Below are 25113 nucleotides of genomic sequence, written 5' to 3' on the forward strand. Positions count from 1 at the left end.
CTGTCGTTTGCATCAAGGCTCATATTGAAGTGATATTTGCTGTTGGGGAAATACTCTATGTAATCTACACCCATAGCTTTTTGCTACATATCTGGCCTTGTATGTCTGAGTCTCATCTGTAATATTTTTGATAGCATAGACCCTAACTCTAACACGATAATCATACAAAATAATCAACAAAAATGTTTTACCCGACCCAAAACTCATTCAGGTAATGTCATAAAGTTGTTGCTGTGAACTTGAAAGAATGAGACCCCACAAGAAGTTAACTGAAGCAATGTTTATTAATTGGACACAATAAAGAAAGACAGTGTTTGCATCTGTGTTCAAACTAAAGGTCATGATGAGTGTAACAGACCACTGAATGAGCCGTGGAGAAAATGAGTTCAGAAAGAGTTAATGCTCAAACATGTGATCATTTATCTATTTTATTTAAAATAGTGTGTCTGTATCTCCAGGACGGACTTTATTGTTTAATTCAGTTTCTACTGCAGTGCTGTTACAGTAAATGTTTCACAGAAATGAAAAAGTTGAGAACCTTAAATGGAGAAAACTAAATGACAAATTATTCAAATATTTACAGGAAACAGCAGGTTCAGGTGTCATATTTAACATGGAAAAGACACAATACTGTAACAGTTATGACTGGATGAAATATGTTCAGAACAAAAACTATACAACTATATGAAAAATGATAGCATTTATGTATTTGATTTACACTCATTCCTGTTTTCCCCACAAAGCCTAATATAGATACTGACACAGATTATCCAACATTCATTTCTCCTGCTGGTTTGTTCTCCAGGGAAGATTTAAGGTCATCTTATTTCATGATGATCCGTCCTGAATAAAGCTGCTGTCAGGATCTTCAGAGTCCAGAAGACACACACGTGCTTTAAAAAGAGACACAAGATGTTTTATCATCATCAAAATATGAAATAAATATTAAAGAGAGCATGAATCAGCTGATCATCAGAGCTGCCAGTACATGATTTCAGAAATCATCTTACATTCATGAATGTAGTTTCAGACATCCACACATCATTTCTTCATGTTCATGATCTCAGCTCATGTTTGATCATCTCTGATGCTTCAGATCGACACTCTTCAGGTCTGTGTGGATCAACAGAGACTGTGAATGAAGAAACATACGGCTGATTATCTTCAGTTTAAATATGGTGATCACACAGGCTACCTTTTGTGCAGCTACATTTACATGCTGCATCTGCCAGTTTCATCTGCTGTTTCCAGATGTTTGTTTTTAGGGATCAAATTTAACACCCTTATGGAAATATGATAATATTTTGTTATAATTTACATCTGACTAATTTTCAAATCGTTTTTCATAAATCGACACCTCAGGAAAATGTTATGGGGTGACTTTCTGTTACGAAACAGGACATCAATTTTATACATGTCCACTTTAGAGGACACCAGGACTGAAATCATGTTTATCAGGCATTCTGGGAGACACAAGTGAATAGGGAATGAAATGATATATCAATATTCCTATGAAATATATTAAATATTATTATGAAAATCTTAATTATTTCCCATTGTTACACTTTTTTATTAGTTTGCAAGATTGAAAGTATCTAAAGATATTTTAAAATGAACAAAGACATTTGCTTTACTGTTTCAACACCGTATCTCTTGCTACAAGGATCATTTGGAAGACACAAAGATAGTGATGAAGTCCTGCAGGTCAACATGTGTGTACATCAGGGGGCTATGGTCACACCTTTGGGGGAAGTTTTAATCTTCTGATTGGTCAGTTTGAATGTCTCACATTTGGGTTTCAGTCACATGGTCAAGGAAGGGATAAAAGAAGATTGTAACTGTTGCTCTGACTCTTTGATTCTCTGACTCTTTCCTTGGTCTCTCTCTCTCTCTCTCTCTCTCTCTCTCTCTCTTTCTCATCTCTCAGGTAACTTTTTACATACATGGGTACGATTACAGTTTTTTACAATCGCTAGGACACATTTCTCAATACTTAGGTCACTTTTTCAAAACTCTTCACACAGTTCTCCTAACCAACTTTCATCTTGGCAAAGCAGTTCATTTCACATTCAAAATGCACTAAATCTACCAAAACACTTTATTCAGGTCTCAAATCAACTCATTCTTCCAGAACACTAGCAAAGGTTGACAGCCGACAAACACACTTTGTCAGTCATAAAACACTGACCTAAAAACACTAACAACATGTAGCATTATACAATGATTTCTTGTGTAAAACAAGGACACATCTCTGTTTATAATTCACTGCAATATATGTTACTGGAATGAATCAGACATGATGCAGAATTCGTAAATATTTTATGTTGTTTATTTATTTATATTTACAGTTTTTTACAGATGCTAGGACACATTTCTCAATACTTAGGTCACTTTTGCAAAACTCTTCACACAGTGAGCACAACAGAAGTCTATGTGGGCTAAACTGAGGATCAATTATCATTGCTTTGGCACAAAATGCATTCAATGACTACATCTCTCAAATTTCATGAATTATTTTCTCACTCAGACACAACAACTGCCAAAACTCTGTGTACGTACAGGCCAGTTTGCACATGCTTACATACTGTTTTCAAAACTGTTAAACTTATGTTCAAAACAATAACATAATACAAAACTGAATAAGACAGAAATATGCTGCATTTCTACAGTGATATTTTAATGAAATATATTTTAAATCTGAAAATTAAATGCTATAAAAACAATTGAATTGTATCTGTATCAGTGGATGGTGTGTGTACAAATTCTTCTATTTTGGAATTACTCAGTGCAAAAAAATAAAAATAAATAAACAACATAAAATATTGACGAATTCTGCATCATGTCTGATTCATTCCAGTAACATATATTGCAGTGAATTATAAACAGAGATATGTCCTTGTTTTACACAAGAAAACATTGTATAATGCTACATGTTGTTAGTGTTTTTTAGGTCATTGTTTTGTGGGTGACAAAGTGTGTTTGTCGGCTGTCAACCTTTGCTAGTGTTCTGGAAGAATGAGTTGATTTGAGACATGAATGAAGTGTTTTGGTAGATTTAGTGCATTTTGAATGTGAAATGAACTGCTGTGCCAAGATGAAAGTTGGTTAGGAGAACTGTGTGAAGAGTTTTGCGAAAGTGACCTAAGTATTGAGAAATGTGTCCTAGCGTCTGTTAAAAACTGTAATTCCAAAATAGAAGAATTTGTATACACACCATCCACTGATACAGATACAATTCAATTGTTTTTATAGCATTTAATTTTAAGATTTAAAATATATTTCATTAAAATATTACTGTAGAAATGCAGCATATTGCTGTCTTATTGAGTTTTGTATGATGTTATTGTTTTGAACATAAGTTTAACAGTTTTGAAAACAGTATGTAAGCATGTGCAAACTGGCCTGTACGTACACAGAGTTTTGGCAGTTGTTGTGTCTGAGTGAGAAAAGAGTTCATGAAATTTGAGAGATGTAGTCATTGAATGCATTTTGTGCCAAAGCAATGATAATTGATCCTCAGTTTAGCCCACATAGACTTCTGTTGTGCTCACTGTGTGAAGAGTTTCGCAAAAGTGACCTAAGTATTGAGAAATGTGTCCTAGCATCTGTAAAAAACTGTAATGTGCTCCCTATTGCAATACAATATCATCACACTATAGCAATGCTCTCCCACATATTTTGCTATTATAACTGTGTGTATTTTCGTCATTGGTATACGATGCAGTGGGTAATAGACAAGAAATGTACAGTTTTCTCGCTGATAATGTTTCTTTAGTCATTCAGCGACCCTACAGCCTGAACCCTGTATGCGATCCACCCTTACATCATGTTGCTTGAAGAACACATACAAATTGTATACAGCATGTAAATACATTGTATATAATTGAACGCATATTGCATAAAGCAAAATGGTATATCAAATCATTCTGTTATATCTTACAGAACATAGTTGAGAATAATCTTTATTCAAAGTTTAGTATAAAAAATCCTTAAGCCTAAAAATGTATTGGTGATTTAAAAAAAAAAAAAAAAAATCCCATTTTTTTGCCTTTTCATGTCTATTCATGCCTTATTTTAAGTCCAGGTGTCCACTACAGAGGACATAGCATATGAATGAAATATAATTTTATTTTTCATTTTTTTCTTATGATTTAAACAATGTAATGACATTAAAAAAAATACTAAATTCACAAAACTATTTTTCCTGGTAGTCAGGAAAATATCAAGTAAAAAACACACACACACACACACACACACACACACACACACACACACACACACACACACACACACCACTAAAACTCAGCAAGAAAATAATAAAGCTGATCATCTGTGGCTGGTGTGTGTGTGTGTGTGTGTGTGTGTGTGTGTGTGTGTGTGTGTTCTGCTGTTTAATCCTCATATGTAACAATTACATAATTTGTTTGTCATTTTTATCACCCAGAATACCAATGTGGGAGCAATATTATTATTTATAATATTATTATTATACACACACACACACACCTCTGTTAGTATAATGTAATATTATAACTTGATATATTTTTTGTGAATTGCTTTGGTGGTGTTTTTGTTAGTGCGAGTCTGATTAAGTGAAAATATGGCTGCGCCAGTTTGAATAATCTTTGACTCGAGCTGACAGAGACTTCAAACACACAGTCTTGTTAATGGACTGATTTAATCATTTATTTCAGTTGTTTAAAAAGCAATAAAATGAAGATAATCACTGGACATCCTGGTTGATTTTATATATGTATTAAACGATGGGCGTTTCTGGTCAATAGTGTTTGCCACATCAGCCATCAGTCAGTTTAATGAGAGGAATTGTTATCATATATCATGAGCCCACACAATATTCATCAGAGCAACTTCAGTTTACAGAATAAACACAAAATAAACACAATGTCATATAATTCATAACCACAGACATATGATTCCCTCAAGCATTTCCTGTTTGAATTATGAGTGATTGTTTTACTCACAGTTCGGTCTTAAATCAAAAAAGCTTCTCCATCTGACAATCCTCACAAGCTTCATGTTTTCACTGCTTTGTGTCTTCATGCCTCTCTGTCCCGTGTTTACTCCTAATTTCCATTTCATTAAAACAAGAAATATAACAAAAAACAACCAATATTAATCTCTTCTGTCTTGCAGGACTCAAGAAAAAGTCAACAGTGCTCAGGCTTTTTATAAAGGACTGAACTGGGCGGGGTCTGCATCAGCCTATCAGGGTGTGCTGTGGGCGTGTCTCAACATAACATGAGAGTTTTGTCAACCTGGAAGGCAGTAGCAGTAAGATAAGTATTTGGCTATTCATATTATCATCTACATGAGTGTCTTTACATGCACCTCATTGTGTCTGACTGTAATATTTTTATAGAAAATCACTATTGAAGGATGTCGTGCTTTCAGAAGGAGTGATAACCTCCGCTGTAGAGCTTGAACAATGATATCCTGTTGTGATCTGCTTTATTGGTGTAAAACAAACTTGTAGACTCCAGTTCTTTCTCCAGTTCAGAAGATGTTGAGATAAAAATTGTCCTTTCGGGGTTAGGGCAAGGCGTTGTCCTTTACTACTTCTTTGAGATATTTTTCCAGATGAGTTTTATTATTTTATCGCAGGATGCTTGATCTCTGTTTTTGTCTAGCAGGAAAATCAAGCCTTACAGGAGTGTCATATTTAACATTGAAAAAACACAATACTGTAACTAGATCATAGTTCATTATTTCACTTAAAACTGATATAAATAGAATTTTAGTTTCAGAATAAAAAAACAAAACTATACAACTATTTGAAAATATAATAGCATTTACACATAAAATCATCATGTGTGATGATGAAGACTTCAGATGAAGCAAACTCTCACAGTCATTCACCCACACCCTTCCTTCAGTTTTATATGGTCACTGAAAGAGCAGAATTTGTTTGTTCCTCTACAGAATCTCCCTCTGTCTGTGAAATGAGTCTCTTACTCATATCTGCTGAGACCGTCAACGACACCTAATACAAAAATGAGCTTAATTACCAAAACAAATCTGTCTGTATTTGTCTGCTGTTGCTCGTCTCCTAATCTATCTTTCTATCTGTTATTATATACTGTGAATATTGTGGCTCTGTGACAAATCTCTTGTGATATTCCTCATTTAAGTGGATAAAAACACATTCTTCTGTTTTAAGGTGCTCCAGATACAGGAACATGATGTCGAGTCCCATTTGCTCAGAATCAATAATGTGACTCGAATTGTCAAGTCATTTTATATCATAGTTTTAATAGTGTAATTCATGGTCATTAACATGTCAATGAATTCACATTCAGTTATCAATAACAAATAAACTGGTGGATGAGTGAGTCTGACAGTTATGATAAAGGAGTTTGAGTGATTAATAATCAGAATAACCTGATGAAAAGAGATTTATTCAATGTTATCCACATTATATTTAATCTGCAACAGCATTGTGAACTTTTATAAAGATCTGTTTGATCATTAAACTTTAAATGCGTCATTATACAAACACATGAGGAGAGAAAGACCCAAGACTGACAGATCAATGTGATGCTGCATTACTCTCTAATATGGTAGGAAATTAAATTAAAATAAATGTGGAGGATTTTACTGTGACAAGATGATTGACAGGCCAATTTAAACAGTGACGGGATATTAAAATTGTATTATGTATTTTTAAAATGCCCACAAAAACAGTGTTCATGTTTATTACGAGTTTATTACGATTGGTATGATGTAAGAAACACAACTAATAAAATTGATAATGGTTGTATAGATTTAATCAGAGCCCTTTTCAGATGGTAATTGTTTCTCAAGGGGTCATGAGGAGTTTTTCTGCCACCACCCACTTAAAAATCCCCGCAGAATTACTGTCGTTTCTGACAAACACCAAGATGTGGGTGGTTCAGCTGCTGCCTGAATCCACACCTCTGAGTTTACACGAGGAGATCAATTCAAAATTCACTGTTTAAATGCTCTTTGACCACTGCAGAGCATTTGCTTGCATTTTAAAGATGTACACTTTTATTACTGAAATGCTGGAAAGTATTTAAAAGAACAATATTTCATCATTCCAAGTGGATGCTGCACACTGGTGGATGAGGAGAAACCCCTGATACGATTGTAAAGTGCTTTGGGTGTACAGTAGTACATATGAAAGCTATATAAATGCATCATTCATTCATTCATTCATTCATTCATTCATTCATTCATCATACTCAGATCGGGTAAAAGAAGAAAATGTTCAACACTCAAGGCTCTGTCACTGTCGCCTCAGTGTCTTTGGGTGGATTGGCAGCAACATCCATTAGGATTGTTTGTGATTTGGTCTTAGTGACTCAGGATTCCTCTTGACTACTCCTAAAGGCCAGAACACACCAAGCCGACGCAGACAAACTACACTGTTAAAAATAAATGTAAATTTACAGGTTATGGTCTGTATTTTTTTTTTTTACAGATTTTTCCCGTTTTGTCATTATACACTGAAATTCCTGTTGTTTTACTGATATTTGCTGTAATTAATTTTCCACTATAAAATTTACAAGGAATTGCATGTATTTTAGTATTAAATTAAATTTCTGTTTTTTAAAAGAAATGTTCTGTATTTTTACAGAATAATGTTTAATTTTACATAAAATGTTGATTAATATTTTACAGATTTTTTCTGTATTTTGAATTTTCTGTAAAATTACAGAAATAATGTCAATTTACATATCCGCTGTAAAATAATGTGGAAAACATGTAACTGTGAAATAACATTAAAATTTCCGGTTTTTTATTGGACTTAATCACTACTCTGACTGTTCCGCTTGTCAAAGTAGTTCTGCTGCGTTCAATGTTTCGTTTCGTAACGAATTTCTTTTCATAATATCATCTCGTAATATAATATAATCATACATTCTTTGTTGAAATACGCGGACATTTCAACAATGTAGAGTTTAAATTTCGAAATGAAGGAATTCCCGCCCGGCGCAAGGATACAGTCTCTTCAAAGCACACGGTGGAGCAGCGGAGCTGACTGGAGTCACTCGACCGTTAGGATTGCTGCTGTTCGTGGACGTGAAGCGAAAATAAGCAGGTAAAATACACATTTTCTGAACTTCTCTCTATTATATGTTCACTCAAAAAAAAAAAAAAAAAGAATTACATTCAAATTTTCCGTCCATTTGGATTACATAAACAAACTACTCTACAAAACATTACAGAGTTTATAGAATTATTACAGAATTAACAGAGGTGTAGGCCTAGATGTTGATGAATTATTGAGATTCATTTGACGTTACCATCTTTGAGGTCAGTGCTGGCTTTAATTGGGTTCTTGGTTTCATTACGTCAAGAGTTCTCCGGCTGCTGTAACTGAGTGTTTATAAAGCGCCTTTGTTATGGCATAAACGTCAAGAGAACGTGTGATCCAGTGCTGATGGTTAGATGTTGATGATCCGAGTCATCGTTTAACAGAGGTGTAAAGACCAGGGGTCAGAAAGTAAAGGTCCTGCCATATTTTTTATTCCACCCACTGAAGCAGTGTTAAAGTTAATGAGATAAATAAGTGATTAATTGAGTGATGATTGAGCATTATTGAAGACACCTGATGATAACAAGCAGAATCACCAAAGGAGAAAATCACAATTTTTAAGCCACCATCGTGGAGATGAGGGTTTGCTTTAGTTGAGCTCTTGACCCTTGACTATTTAATGTTAGATTTTGTTTGGGCTGTTGTAAAAGCTAGTCAAGCAAAGAGAAAAGATAATCAGGTGGTGTTGGTTATGTTTTTCACATAGTCATTATTAGACCTGAACTCATTTAGAGCCCAATCTCTGAGTTAGATTTACATTATTGATTACAGCAGCACTGTTATTTTACAGCAGAAGATCAGCTTTATCGATATAATCCAAAGAGTTTCACAAAAGTTGTTCTGAATAAACAAATAAAAAAATCTTTCTGTTAGGCACACACAGACATCAAGAATCAGCCTGTGAATCTCAATGACGGTGACAAGCAACATATTCTGATCAACAGATCAACTCTGAACATTAGAAAACAAGCTACTAAAAAGTCACATAAAAACAGAAAAAAATAGTGACAATAAAGGAAATTACTAAGACAATTCAGTTCATAATTTATTCATGCAGCAATGCATGATGGGAGCCATGGATGAATTTTGATTGGTGGCTCCCAGAATGCACTGCAACATGCTTTATTATTCTCACCACTGTTGAGATTCACAGGCTGATTCTTGATGTCTGTGTCTCTAAATGAATTACCTTTAAAAAAAAAAAAATCAGAACAACTTTTGAGAAATCCTTATCTGGATTTGAGAAAAGGCTGATCTTGTGCTGTAGAATCACAGTGCTGCAGTAATCAATAATGTAAATCTAACTCAGAGATTGGGCTCTAAATGAGTTCAGGTCTAATAATGATTATGTGAAAACATAACCAACACCACCCGATCATCTTTTCTCTTTGCTTGACTAGCTGTTACAACAGCCCAAACAAAATCTAACATTAAATAGTCAAGGGTCAAGAGCCCGACTAAAGCAAACCCTCATCTCCACGATGGTGGCTTAAAAATTGTGATTTTCTCCTTTGGTGATTCTGCTTGTTATCATCAGGTGTCTTCAATAATGGTCAATCATCACTCAATTAATCACTTAATTATCTCATTAACTCTGACACCGCTTCAATACTTTAACTCATAGTACGCAAACACATGAACACTAAGCAGTGTTATATAGCCTGAGCGGTTTTCCGCATACTATTAGATAAATCTTACTTATTTCATTTACATATGACTTACAAATATGAGTCACATTAAGTTTATTAGTTTATGTAAAAACTATGTAATCCAAATGGGTGGAAAATTTGAATGTAATTCAATTACATAAAACTTAAGTTTAGACTGAAATATAGGCCAAGGAGCAACACTGGAGCTCTTGCAGAGGTACGAAACCAGCAGTTAATTTCATACATCAAAACAGTTATGAAACTCTCTCTCTACATTATCTATCTACTCTCTCTATCTACATTAATCCGGACACATTTGAAAACTGTGTTTTAATTTTGAGATGTTCTTAGACCACATTATTGTTCCAGCATTTTCCAAAAGTTTCTCTTTCACTCTGAGATGTCGGAAGACTCTTAAATCATCTTCCTGCACATGCTGTTAAACGTAAGAAATGATCATGTTTTCTCAGGACTCAGAAAGGAAGGCCAAAATACTCAGATACTTTTGCATATTTTCCTTTATATGCAAAAGTATCTGGGTTAATGTAGACGTAGATCCTCTGGCATTCACACTGTCTCTCTCGCAAATTCCCTCCACAAACACGCTTTGTGACCTTTTCCACTATTCTGATATTTTTACTGTTAATTTATTAAAAGAGTTCTATAGTAGAGTGGGTTTCATTACTCATGTTGTTTGATTGACAGATGCCTTTTCAAGATAAACCCCAAGGGATCAAACGCTGAGAAGAAACTTCAAGAAAGCAGATGACGTTCAGTCCACAGCATGTGTCAAACTCCGCTCCTGGGGGCCCACTGTCCTGCAAAGTGCTCCAACCCGCTCCAGAACACCGGCCTTGGAAGTTTCTAGCAATCCTAAAGACATTGATTAGCTGGTTCAGGTGTGTTTAATTAGTTTCTGTAGGGCCTGTAGGGCCACTGTCCTGCAGAGTTTAGCTCCATCCCTGAGTTTGACACCCTTATTCAAAACGTTCTTACACTCTGAACTGAAACTGCAGACTATGACTAGAAGGCATACATGGAGAACGTTCTTCAATCTCCCTCCATTCACTTGCACAGAAATTTGCATCAGTGTCACACGGACTTTAAGAACACTCACTCTTTCCTGCTTTAACTGTTTGTTTTGTAATGACTCCTTGTAATTCATCTGTCGACCATTGGTCAGGTTTTGAAGGCAGACTGTTTAATTATTATTCCACTGTAACTTTTTTTTCTTTGTTGTATCTGTATATTTAATATACTGCTGTAATTGAAACCATTACTAGTTTTAAAACTGTTTTTGGCTTTTTATAAAATAAACTAATAACAAACATTATTTTGCAGTTAAAGCAGCATTTAACCTTATTTATAGGGAATTTTGTTGTTTTTATTGTGTTAAGTAAATGTCCTTCATTAAACATTAAAAAGCTAAAGAAAATACAGAAGATTTTATGTAAAATCTTGTAGGCTATTTTCTTTAGCTTTTTAATGTAAAATTATGGTTATAAACCATCTAATTTTTAATAAAATACAGTTTATAACCATAATTTTACATAAAATCTTCTGTATTTTCTTTAGCTTTTTAATGTAAAATTATGGTTGTAAACTGTATTTTATTAAAAATTAAATAAGAAAATCCTGTAAAAAAAACGGTAATTTTCTGGCATCAGGGGCGCCAGAAAAATACCATAAAATAACGGAAAATAGCCGTTATTTTAAGACATTTAATAAGACATTTATTTTCCGTTAATTTAAGGTATTTTTCTGGCGCCCCTGCTGCCAGAAAATTTCCTTTTTTTTTACGGGATTTTGTTTATTTAATTTTTAATAAAATACAGTTAATAACCATAATTTTACATTAAAAAGCTAAAGAAAATACAGAAGATTTTATGTGAAATTATGGTTATAAACTGTATTTTATTAAAAATTAAATAAGAAAATCCCGTAAAAAAATGGTAATTTAAAATTAACGGAAAATAAATGTCTTATTAAATGTCTTAAAATAACGGCTATTTTCCGTTATTTTATGGTATTTTTCTGGTGCCCCTGCTGCCAGAAAATTACCGTCTTTTTACGGGATTTTTTTTACAGTTTATCTATGTTTTTTTTCTGACAGTATTTTTCTGTTTTTAAACGGACATTTTCTGGCGCCCCTGCTGCCAGAAAATTACCGTTTTTTTACGGGATTTTTTTTTTTTACAGTGTAGCAGAGACGAAAGCAGACTGCGGGGTTTGCTCACGTCGGCACCGTCTGTGTCCAAATTTGTCCTGACACACCAAACCGACGCTAAACAGCCGACGGCCAAGCAGCACGTCAGTTCTGCGCCTGCGTGAGATGAAATGCCTTTCTGAACCAGCAGGCGGCAGTAGCTGAGCAGCCAATCAGAATCATCAGATAGCCCGACGGACCGATGAGCTCCAACACCGATTCAACATTTCAAATCGGCCGAAAAAAGGCCGACGAGGACCAACTTCAGCCAACGGTGCGGAACACACTGAGAAAACTCAGTCGGCCGACGAAGAAAAACTGCCCGATGGCCGACCGTTGGCTTGGTGTGTTCCTGCCTTAATGTTTCACAGATTTAGGAGCTAGTTTTAGTGCTAAATGCTTCGTGAAATACTCTAGAGGAGTCGAAGAAGGAGTTTCTCCTAAATCGGCAAGTTAGGAGTTACTTTTAGCCTTAAGATGTTTTGGGATGTGAATGTGATGTTTTAAGATGTGAATGGACAATCTGTCTGTCTGGATCAAGAGAGATAAACACACATCTGATCATATTCATAGTTATTAAAAGATCAAGATAGATGACTCATAATACCACAAAAAAAAAAAAAAAAAGAATCAGATTAATAAAAGTTATGAATTATTCACACTTGGACAACAAAATGTCTCTGTGTGAAAGTGTTTTTTATTTTATTTTATAAATATACACCACATATCACATGACGCGTTACAGGCAAACAGTGTCTTCTGTTGATTGCAGTATGCCGTCTATCAGTTAAACAGGAAGCAACCAGATATTTTTATTTTCGGCAGTTATATGTGTATCTTTTGCACCAATACCTCTCTGCGTTTCTGTTTTAGTCAGTGGCTGATGTTGAGGAGGAAGTCGTCTTCCTGTATACAGACTGCCACACAGATTCACAGTCAACAGTTCTTTGACCTCTCAGCATTAAACCAATTATTATTATTATTTTTTTTTTCCTTCTAAAAGAGTTGATTCAACATAAACAGATTTTTATTCTTTATAATTCTCTCCTTTAAGCCCCGTCATCCTCAATTCCACCAAAGCTCTTGTCAACACACTGAATCACGAGTGTGTTATTACTGTAATGATCTGATGCTGATTACTGTTATTGCTCTTTGACACTGATCTGTACAGTAAAGTATAGAGTCAGAAGATCTTTATTCTCAAGCATGTTTTACACACATAAGGAGTTTGTCTTGATGACAGGAGCTTCAGTGCAGAAGGAAAGACATGGTGCAGACAAGTCAAGATGATTAATTTCTAAAGCAGTTTCAATTTGCACTGAAATAGAGCCTGAAGGTGCTTTTGTCATTTTACAGACGGATCACTGAAGACAATCCTCACATAAACACCAGAGATACACTGAGGAGGACGGATCAAATCAGGCAAAACCTTCTCCCAATGATAGAATAAAATATGACAAAAATACATAAAGTCACAATTCAAGGATCATGCCACAAAAATGATCAAAATATCTTAATAATCCGTTAATTTTTATTATTTATTGGGGTTTATGTCACTATAAAGACCTCATAAACAATGATGTGAGTCTATAATCTGCTGTAATCTGTTTCCTTAAAGATCTAATGAAAAGATTTGACATATTATAGATAATTCACTATTCATTTCTATTTCAAAATGTGTTAAGTGCTTCTTGTTATATCATACAATCACCAGAACATTTACAGTATAGTCTGTGGTTTTTATATTTATTTTATTATTTCTTATATTTGTAACTGTTATACACAGATATCCATGATGATAACGCAGCATGACACTGATCTATCCCCTGCGAAGGCCCTTTTCCCTTTCCTTTCCCCATGATAAAACCTTATAAAAATGATTCCAGTTTGCATAGATCCACAGACACAACTAATTTTTCTGTATTATGCGGACCAGTGAAGTAATTAGGCAAATATCACTTTAAAAAAAAAAAAAAAAAAGACCAAGCTTCTGTGCACATACACACTCAAACACACAAACCTATAGACTAAACACATAAATGAGTGGCAAGAATGCATTAAAGGTATTCGGTCTTCAGTGGGAAAGATGTGATTTAAGCGGCCCTTAAAGTAATAATTAACAATTTTACAACTGAAGTGATTCAATCAAAAACCAACTTTAGCTCGATAAATTTTCCTATTGTCACTGTGAAGCTGCTTTGAAACAATATGTATTGTGAAGAGCGCTATATAACTGAAGATGACTTGACTTGACTTGATATCCAGTATTACTCCAGTTTTCATGACAATACATATTATTTTAATGCTAGGAATAAGTTTGCATTGTCAGCACTTTCCTTTTTTTTAAACTTCTTTCCCCATAAAACTGATGAATTGGATCTGACAGAACAGAATCCAGATTCAGACACACTAAATGTGTTTGAGTGTCAGTGAGTTTGTGCTTCATGATGATCCTTATTCAGCTTCACATCAGGGCCTGAAGGTATAAAACTTCTCAGAAATGATCTTAAGAATAGTCTTAAGTGTCAAAAAATTCTTAGTAAAGAGTAGGACTTTTCTAAGAGTAGGAGACTTTTCTAAGAAGCTAAAAGCAACTTTTAGTAAAGTGTAAGACGGATTCTTAAGTGTTGTGAACTAAGGACTACAATGATGTCAACACAAAATGGCCGCCCTCAAACTCTGAATCAGCCAATAGCGAGTCACAGCAGCACAACACCAATCATTTCATTTTATTATATAAAGAAAAAAAATCATTTAAAAAGACACTGAAATGCTTTAATGTTTTAATTTATTTTTTAAAAATACCTTTGCATTGTGCAAAATTATCACAAATTAGTATTGATGGTGTGGAATCTTTTTCTATTGATATATGCCTCCTCATGTACAGTTAGATCAATGATGTGTCATGAGTTCATCAACGGCTCCAACAACTGCAGGAAAACAGTCAACATTAAAGTGGCTTGCTTTTGCCACATGGTTTGATGGTCATTTGGAAAGTCAATGAACTGCCATAGAGTAGAGGCCAAATGTGATGTCCAGCCATATAAAAACGTACTCGGTTGCGTACGTAACCTCGGTTCCCTGAGATACGGCAACGAGTACTGCGTATGGGGAAAAGCTCCTTTTTCCTCCTCGCTGAAGCCTTTTTCAATAGCGCAGTGTAACTGCACGTCTATTGGCTCAAAGGAATGAAACTCTTTGAACCAATGACGGCGCGGCGTAGTCGCGCGAGCCTATGGCGAAACAGCGCGCCAACAAGCCCGCCAAAACGGGCGTGGCTTATGGCTATATAAGCCGGTGTTTCGCCATGGGATTCAGTTTAAACTCGACTGAAGCGACGACACTGAGCCGCAGTGTCGAGGCACGGCATAAAACGCAGTACTCGTTCCCGTATCTCAGGGAACCGAGGTTACGTACGTAACCGAGTATGTTCCCTTTCGATACTCTCACTCATACTGCGTATGGGGAACGAATACAATCACGCCGTGCCACGACAGGGAACGACAAAAACATATCATGGGCGCGAGGGGGCCCAGAGGATACGTGAGGGGCCAAGGCCGTCGAACCCTAGGTACACAGGAGCAGGGAGACCCCTGAGGAGGCGTGACGACGGGGCTCGAAGAGGCCGTCGTATCACACCGAGAGGACCCGAGGATGTAAGGTCGGGATGTCCAAATTGTAAAACCTGACAAAAGTGGACGGCGAGGACCAGCCGGCCGCCTCACAGATGTCTTTGAGAGAAACGCCACTAGACCACGCCCAGGATGAGGCCATGCCTCTAGTGGAATAGGCTCTTACTCTTATGGGGCAGTCCAGGCCCATAGAGGAGTAGCATAGAGCAATCGCGTCGACTATCCAATGCGAGAGGCGTTGCTTTGAGACCGGAGACCCCTTGGTGCGGCCACCAAAGTAGACGAAGAGCTGGTCTGATTGCCTGAACGGCTCGGACCGCTCAATATAGACCCTCAGAGCAATTGCACCTCTCGCTCATCCAAAGAAGGAGGTAGCGCCGAGAGGGAAATGATCTGTGCTCTGAACGGGGTCGAGAGCACCTTGGGGATATAGCCATGTCTGGGTTTCAGAATGACCTTAGAGTCATTGGGCCCGAACTCAAGGCATGCAGGGCTCACAGAGAGGGCCTGCAGGTCGCCAACACGCTTAACCGATGCTAGTGCGAGTAGCAGAGCGGTTTTGAGCGTTAAGGGCCGGAGATCAGCTAACCGCAGTGGCTCAAAGGGCAGACCTTTGAGGGCTGCAAGGACAGTGGAGAGGTCCCAAGAGGAGGTCCCTTCACGGAAGGCCGGCGCGTCGATTCGGCGGAGAACCGCTTGAAGGTGCTTTAAAAGCTCGCCGGATGGCAGCAGGAGACTCGCTGAGAGCGAAACCGGAAGCTCGCGGCGGGCGGTCGAGAGCGGCGCTCTGGGCGGCAGTCTGCGGCGGCGCCGGCGGGAGCAGGCGGCGGTCTTCAGCTGTCCTCTGCGAAGCCTCTTCTACAGCGGAGAGAGAGCTCGTTGCAGCAGCGAAGACGATCAGCAGGAATCCAGCGAAGCGTAGTCGTCGCTGAAGGAGAGAGAACTGAATTCCATGGCGAAACACCGGCTTATATAGCCATAAGCCACGCCCGTTTTGGCGGGCTTGTTGGCGCGCTGTTTCGCCATAGGCTCGCGCGACTACGCCGCGCCGTCATTGGTTCAAAGAGTTTCATTTCTTTGAGCCAATAGACGTGCAGTTACACTGCGCTATTGAAAAAGTCTTCAGCGAGGAGGAAAAAGGAGCTTTTCCCCATACGCAGTATGAGTGAGAGTATCGAAAGGGAACTGACTTCAACCTTAATTCAAATATTTTTAAAAATGTGTTAAAGATGAAAGCATATCGACTAGCTGTGCTTGGAGTCAATTGTTTCATGTGTGATAATGAAATGAAACGTGAATTTGTGCAGACATTATTTTTGGCCAGGCTGCATGTCATACAAAGAAATTATGAACATGCAAAAAACAAGAACCAATGAAATATTAAAAACTGATTGTTGTTTTTTCTGAGCTTTTTGGTATTTCTGAAACCTGTATCTGTAATTTTGGCTTTTTTGCCAAACCATTTTGTCAGATAAATACCTTTGCATAAAAAATAAAAATAATTTCCTCATATTTTGATGGTTTAAGCAAAATTGTAGGGTCATTTAAAAAACAAACAAAAACCTTTGCACATCAATTTTGGCCACTATGTTTGGTGTGAGTTTATCAATAATACTACTTAAGACCCTGTTTACTGTGGACTGACATGTCAGATCATCACCAAAGAGTCAGGCTGCATCCGAAACCGCATACTTCTCTACTATATAGTAGGGGGAAAGCAGTAGGCGAGCGAAAAAGTATGTCCGAATCCGAAGTATTCATAAAAGAGTAGGTGAGAACTACCTGGGGTGATGTCTAATTCTCGCGAGATTCGGACGTGTGTCTTCTTAAAGTGCGTCCGAATATGCCTACTTATCTACTATATAGTAGGGGGAAAACAGTACGTGAAAGGAGCATTATGTCCGAAATCCTCATTAATCATAAATGAGTAGTCGAGAAGTTCCCGGATCGCCTACTCCTGCCGCCCAGATTCTGAAGTGTTCATCCGATGGACACTCTTCTATCCCAGGAGGCCACGGGAGAGGATACGTCACACTCGAACACGGAGGAGAAAAGCGGCGCGGATGTTTTCAAATGTGAGTATTAAAAACCAAAAACTTGGTTACTTGTGTTAAAATCGCATTTGTTGAACTACTGTAGAGGTGTAAAGACGCTAGTCAGTGTAGTATAGTTGTGATTTTGCTGTAAAAACACGTTTTATTATGTACAGCTAACAGGGGAGCTTCAATAAACACACGTTCGTCTCCAAAGTGGATTTACATGAATTCCAAACCATATACATCGTAAAGTCGATTACTAAAAGTTTATTTAACATCTGACAGGAAAATATTCAATAAGTATTGCAGGTAATGAGTACATCACAATATGAAATATACATCTTGAGTGATGTGTGCTATTATGTAGAATTCACTGTCTGTTCCCAACACTTTACATGAATGGAAGTAAATGTACAGGAATGAATGTAAATAAACAAATGTACAAGTAACTAGATCTAAGTTATCTATTTTATTTGTCCGTTAGTACTGTTGGTAAATTATATACAGTTGGATAAGAAGTGAGTTAACACATCATAAACATGTAAATGTAGTATTAAACATGTAAATGTAGCACATAAATCTCTGAGGAAACTTGAATCTTGTCTGGATGTTACAGGGACAGATGATCACGTGTGTTTATCCAGTGGAGAGAGGCTGATGAAGGAATGATGGCGTCAATGGCTTTGAGTGAGTATACTACAGAAATTAATACAAATCTATTTAAATATTAACTTGTAGTTTATTTTAATTACTGTAATTTCAAACAGAGTTATTACAGCACTTCTGATTCTTGATGTCGGTATGTTTGCTGTAGAGCTTTGTGGAGCAGGACCTGCAAGGCAAGATGACGGCGGCATTTGTGGGGGAAAGAAACCTGAATAATGACTGAATTGATATGTTTGGGTGAACTAACCCTTTAAGCCCCCAAATAGAAACTGTATGTATGCATTTATATTATGGTAGTACCTTGAAAAAGTAAACTTTAAGAAATAATCAGCTTTATTGAGTGTTTGTGCCCAAGACACTAATAAAAAAGGATTTACAAAAATCACATTTACATTTATTTACAGGTTTGCTTTTGGCAGATGCTTTTATCAAAAGTGACATACAGTGCTCTTATTACAGGGATGATCCCCATGGAGTAACCTGGAGTAAAGTTGATTAAGGACGGTGACAGCTGCGGAGATCGAACCAGCAACCTTCTGCTTACCTTTAGCCCACTACACCACTAAAATAATAAAGCTGAAACAAAAAATATAGCACGTAATTGTAAAAATATTGAATGAAATATGGCAGGAAACAGAATTCTGACATGAATTATTAAACGTTTCAATCAGTTTAAATGTTTTACATGTAGTCTTGTTCATGGAGAGCACATGAATGTTTGGAGCAGACACAGCAGCAGCCAGATTGACCTGCACATCTTCTCCCACTCCTGCTTCAAGGTTGTGGGGTTCAGGGGTCCATCATCTTCCTCATCCTCTGGATCAGAGATGACCCCATTGAGAGGAGCAGCAACGAGGGACATTATAGATGGCAAAGACAGGTGAAGGTGTTCATGGTGGTCAGCTGCTTCATCAAAATAAAGCTGCAGAATTGGCACATCTGTGTGAGATGGCAGAAGGGCTGAAATATGCGATTGTAAGAATAATAAGTTTGAATAAAGCTTTGTTTCATGTGTTGTTGACTTGTATATGTATTTATTTGATTCCTTTTATTCATTCTATAACTCATTTATGTTTCCTATTGTCCGTAAATAAAATATATTTATTTTATTCATGCATTAATTCATTGCATGACTGTATATTGAGATGTATTCACCTTGGTTGTATTTGTCTAGTGTTTATTCATGCATAGCTATGTCATATGACAAAACATTACGATTTGCTTGTTTTAATAATACATTATTTTCTGTAAAAAATTAATATGATTAAGTATTGGTCAGCATTTATTATTAAGTGTTAGGGTGGTCTAGCAATGCTGTTCATTCTGGGGTAATCTTATCTTTAGTAGTAATACATCAGTCTTCTCCAAAGGTGAGATCTTCAAGCAGCTGTCCGACATCTCCTTTGTGCAGATATTGCAAATGCTGATGAAAACTGTACAAGGTAGCGTTGTCAAGTTACTGGTGCTGTGAGGTGTTAGTGCACCTGTCACTCATATCTTTTTTATTATATTATTATTGCAGAACTAACAATGAGCAATCATAATGACAAAAAAATAAATAGATTATATACACAGAAAAAAAGCACAATGACAAGGTTAAATATCGGAATAATTCAACATAAGGCTTCAATATATATATATATATATATATATATATATATATATATATATATATATATATATATTTATTATAAGCCTAAGGGATGAAACGACAGTTAAAGGAAAACAGGAGATTTAAGCCACTTTTGCTTGTGGATAAAATTGTATGCATATAAAATAAAGAAATTAACAACATATTCAAGAGATCGCGATTTTGGGTTTTCATATATATATATATATATATATATATATATATATATATATATATATATATATATATGTATGTATATAGCCTATCTTTAAGGATAAAACTGTGGGTCACATTAGTAGGGTTAAAAAAATAAATAAATTTCAAGATATTTACAGATATGAATTAAACCTGTTGTAAAGTTGTTGCGCTTGTGATAACGTCGTAGGTCACATGATAACGTCAACATGGCGGATTATATCCGGATCACATTCATACTCAACGAGATTAGTACCTACTCTTTTAGGCTCGTAAAGTAAGTACTTACTGAAATTAAGTACCTACTCAGTGAGTAGGCGATTTCGGACGCAGCCTCAGTATCCACTGTGATCTGAGATCCGTGCTGTTTTTGCCTCATTGTGACTCATACACTAAACTGACACTCACACTCATACTGACACTCGCACTCACAATAAACACCGCAACTCTACATCTCTTCCACTTCCTCCTACCTTTCTGCAGGCTCCTGTGGTTTCCACTCTTAGTAAAAAAAAAAAAAAATTCCCAAAGATATTTGATGTCTGAAATTAGACTTTATTCTTTACAGACATAAAGCCGAGCAGCTTCTGGCAAAGAGTGGCTTTTGTACTGATATTTACATCCTCCTAAAATGGGAAAACATTCTATAGATATTCTGGGAAAGGTCTTTTCCCATGTGACACATAATAATAATATTTTCTTCACTCCATCAACTGGCAGTTATGGCGATCAAGAAAGATGTGGAAACATTGGACAATAATAAAATTAATTTACCAGCATTGTGTTAGGTTTCTCATTTATTGAGTTCAACAGAATTGAAACCGTTTTGCTCAACTCAGTATTTTCATTTTGAAAGAACAAGTTTTAATAAAGTAGGCCAAAATGACACTTGATGCTTGTTTAATTTACATAAGTAAATGAAGTTAATCCAACACAATTCTTTTTAACCACTTTACTTAATCCATTTGAGTTGAGACTATATAAACAGGATTTCACCTTCCCATCATGCTTTGCACAGTCAAGTCACCTTTATTTCTATAGCGCTTTTTACAATGCAGATTGTGTCAAAGCAGCTTTACATTGATAACTGGTATATAATTTTGGCTGCACAGCAGATCATAAAGAATAGTGTCAATGATGTTGATGATGTCTTCACAGTGGATGATCTAGTCGACTCGATCTCTGCTGATACTTCAGGGCTGCGTTGTGGTCGCGTCATGGCGCCGGTCCTCGGTCTCACCTGGATACGGCCCAGATCCGGTTGACTACAGTAAACCTCGGGATAAACAGAAAGACTAATATTAGCATAGATGCCATTCTTCTTCTGATGTAACGAGTACATCTGGTGTTATAGGAAGTGTTCCCGGTTCCGGCTGAACTAATTTATGCAGCCTAATAATCCTTTAACGGATTTGAAAATATAAATTGATAATGTGTTATGTGTATGCCAGGTTAAAGAGATGTGTTTTTAGTCTAGATTTAAACTGACAGAGTGTGTCTGCTTCCCGAACAATGCTAGGAAGATTGTTCCAGAGTTTAGGTGCCAAATAGGAGAAGGATCTACCGCCTGCGGTTGATTTTGATATTCTAGGTATTATCAGCTGGCCTGAATTCTGAGATCACAATAAACGTGAAGGACTATAATGCATTAAGAGCTCGCTCAGGTACTGGGGAGCTAAACCATTTAGTGCTTTGTAAGTAATTAGCAAGATTTTAAAATCTATACGATGTTTAACAGGAAGCCAATGCAGTGACGACAGAAAACGCTGTTGTCGTGTAAATGAATGACCAAAACACATAAAACGTTTTATGTTTTTAGTTGAAAACAGTGTCGTGTGAACAAGTTTTGCACCCCTGATTTAGATCAAGTGTACAGACAAAAAATATTTATCATATCTTCTGTACAGAATTGATTGTAATTTTACATCTTTCTGAAGCTTTTTAAATAAGAAGAACAGGTAACACTTCATAAGGTTCCATTTGGTACTATTTTCACAAGTAAGGTGTTTTCAAAACTCGTAGTAAAAACTCCAAACTGACCACACTTGTAACACAATTGTTGTTTCAAACACAAGATTATCATGATGTATAATGAGAAGATCTGGTGTAATCACTGAAACACAACACTATGATCTTCTTTCAGTTTAGTACTTTTATCAATCAGCTCATTCACCAGCAAACAACACAAGATAATGTTTAAATCATTACAGTAACGCAGGTTACAGATTAGAAGATACACTTACATTACCAAATTTATATAACTGGCATAAAATCCATAATGTTTGTAATAGTATCTGTTCAGTGTTTTATCAAATGGAGTGATTACGGTTTTGTGTAGAACAGAGTTTGCAGCAATACAGTAAATGTTCTCATGACTGAATCTATACTGTAGTTGACCTTACAGTAATGTCAGTCTCTACCATAACTATACCACATGGAAAATGCTGTATTTGATGTCATCTGTCTCTCTTCTTCTGATGTATCTCTGATCAATCTGATGTTATACAGTCATTGACTGTTTCCTCTACACTCTCTCTCACACACACACATACACACACACACACACACACACTTTGAACATAGTGGTTATAATCTAAGATAAATCACTTATAATGTAAAAAGAATTCCTTACATTTGGTTATCCATATTTCTTTGTTCAATCTGCACACTGTACATATATATATGACATAGTGAAAATGCATCTGAATGTGTGTGAAGTAATAAAAAATAAAAATAATAATATTAGGACAAAACAATAAAAAAGGTCAGATTTAGAAAACTAATTTTGGAAAATTATTTTAGCCTTATATGTAAAATATAAAGTCATTTTTTTCTAGCTGTGATTTGAGAAGCTAATCACATGTTAAATTTGGTTGATTAAGAAACAGAGGCTACACGGCAGTTCATAGATTTATTTTCAGAGTGTTTATTTATTGAACACCACAGACTTCATTATTGCTTCCCTGTCCAAGTCTGCGGTGATTCTGATGATCGCCTGTAGGAGACACTCGAGCTGTGTCCTTCAAAGCTTTATTTCTACCAATCTCTCTGAAGCTTCATGTCCTCCTTCATTAGCTCGATCAGCTCATCCTCTCCGTCTCTTCTCTCCTCATCCTGCTCATCCGCTGCTGGACTCGGCCCTGGTTGAGAATAAAACTGATGAGAATTACTTTATTCGTGACATGATGATTCTCTTCCATCTTCATATCAGATCTCTGATCATCATCTTCATCACTGTCTCTAATCTGAACTGAAGGCTTTTGAGTTTGCAGTGAAATCTAGTTGCTCCATCTGGTGGACAAAGATGGAAACAAATGTTACAAATAAAAGGAAAATCATGAGAGGAAAATTGGATACATGTTTATCCATTTCTCATGTGGTTATACAGTAGCCTATATAGAATATATATAGGATTGAAAGGGTTTATTTGTCCTTCTTCAGAAAGAATTAAGTCAAAGTCAGAAGTCTCTGCAAAATCCTTTCTGATTAAAAACCTCATCAGAACCTGCTGTTCAACATGGATCAGTTTATTACATCCACTGAATAAAGTCCACACTTACGTATATTCAGTTGAGTTCATCTCTCTGGTACATTAACAGAAAAGATGAATAAAAATAAACCCTTAAACATAATTTACTGAACATGTCCTCTAATAGTAGTGTTTATTAATAGTGCAATTTTTATTATAAATCTTTTTTGAGTGTATGTGAAAGGCATTGAGTAACAGCAGCTAAAACATCACTTATGACAAAAATGATTAAAGGTAATGAAAATAATTATATTCAGATGTGAAATTGTAATTTTTATTAATATGTATATAGGCCTGTAGGTGGCGCTAATGTACTAATAACAGTGAATAGGAGGATTTGTGAATCTGACATCTGGGCCCGGTTTTTCAAAACGTTTAATCCGGATAAAATTGATCCGGATTTAGTAATCCTTTTTTTGCGATCTGTGATCCGTGAACATTTTAAAGCAACATCGGATTGGATCAATCTGATCCGGATAGGAACTTTTCAGGATCACCAAATCTGGATTTCCAGTGCTCTACGGAGGCCCTAAAGGGACATGTTGATAGAAAGAATATGGGTTTTGAATTAAATATATTTTTGTTGGATATTTACAGCTGTTTAGGGATTGTTTTATGGCACCAACATTTCTTTTTACTTTAGAGTAGGTTACCGAAAGGCTAAATATGTAGACTAATGTCTGCATTTAATTTATTACTTTAACAGTTAAACTAATCAAGAGAAAGATAAAAATGTGTATGTATATTACATGATAGAAATGTTGTATTTTTTGACTAGTTTTAAAGTTTTACTACATTTTCCTCCTGGAATCCACCTTGAAATCCTACCCCCTGTTGGGATCAGGATAATCCTGTTTTTTTGGATCAAAGTGATCCAAATCCTACAAAAAAGTTCTGAAAAACCCAAACTAAAGGTTTGATCCGGATCAAAACCAAGATTGGATTACGTGATCTAATCCGATTATGTAATCCGTTTTTTCTTTTGAAAAACACATTTTCAAGATTTGATCCAATCCGTTATCCAAAATCCTAGTGGATTACTTTCGAAAAACCGGGCCCAGCAGATAGTCAGACACACTTTAGATCAAAGTTAGTTTCCATCAAACACTAGATTAACCTGAAAATAACTATAACAGCAATATCACAGTATATATCAGCTGATTCTAGATCAGTCCTCTGATCCACACATGATTGATCACATGATTTCAGTGATATGAACATTCATAACAACATTCAGAATGCCTTTATGATCAAATGTTTAGTCTTTCTGTCACAGTTTTGTTCTGTTTAGTTTTCATGGACTTTCAGTTTGTTGTCATTAGTCACATGTTCCCTTTGTTCCAGTTTCCCGCCACTCATCAGTTACCATGGACACTCATGACATCTACACACCTGTTCATCATTTAGTTGGTCATCAGTGTGTATTTAAGTTCCTTCGTTTGCTCTGTTGCTGTCTCTCATGTTGGCTGTCTTTGTGTTGTATAATCTTC

The 25113-nt window shown here is 36.1% G+C and overlaps 2 long non-coding RNA genes across 3 annotated transcripts; one reads left to right on the top strand and one right to left on the bottom strand.

Annotated features, from left to right (window-relative positions):
- Window positions 1-265: 265 nt before the first annotated feature.
- On the bottom strand, window positions 266-5145 carry LOC125246214. The gene is made up of 3 exons (XR_007179776.1): window positions 4983-5145; window positions 1011-1132; window positions 266-893 (listed from the first exon to the last, which is right to left on the bottom strand). It is a non-coding gene; the product is annotated as an uncharacterized LOC125246214 (long non-coding RNA).
- A 12382-nt stretch (window positions 5146-17527) lies between these two features.
- Window positions 17528-19235, top strand: LOC125246218. 2 transcript variants are annotated; one of them, XR_007179780.1, is made up of 4 exons: window positions 17528-17642; window positions 18220-18290; window positions 18418-18540; window positions 18729-19235. It is a non-coding gene; the product is annotated as an uncharacterized LOC125246218 (long non-coding RNA). The 2 variants fall into 2 exon arrangements; XR_007179781.1 differs by lacking the exon at window positions 18729-19235 and having other exon boundaries at window positions 18382-18419.
- The last annotated feature ends 5878 nt before the right edge of the window (window positions 19236-25113 follow it).

This window comes from Megalobrama amblycephala, linkage group LG14, assembly GCF_018812025.1.
Source record: "Megalobrama amblycephala isolate DHTTF-2021 linkage group LG14, ASM1881202v1, whole genome shotgun sequence".
Lineage (NCBI taxonomy): Eukaryota > Metazoa > Chordata > Actinopteri > Cypriniformes > Xenocyprididae > Megalobrama > Megalobrama amblycephala.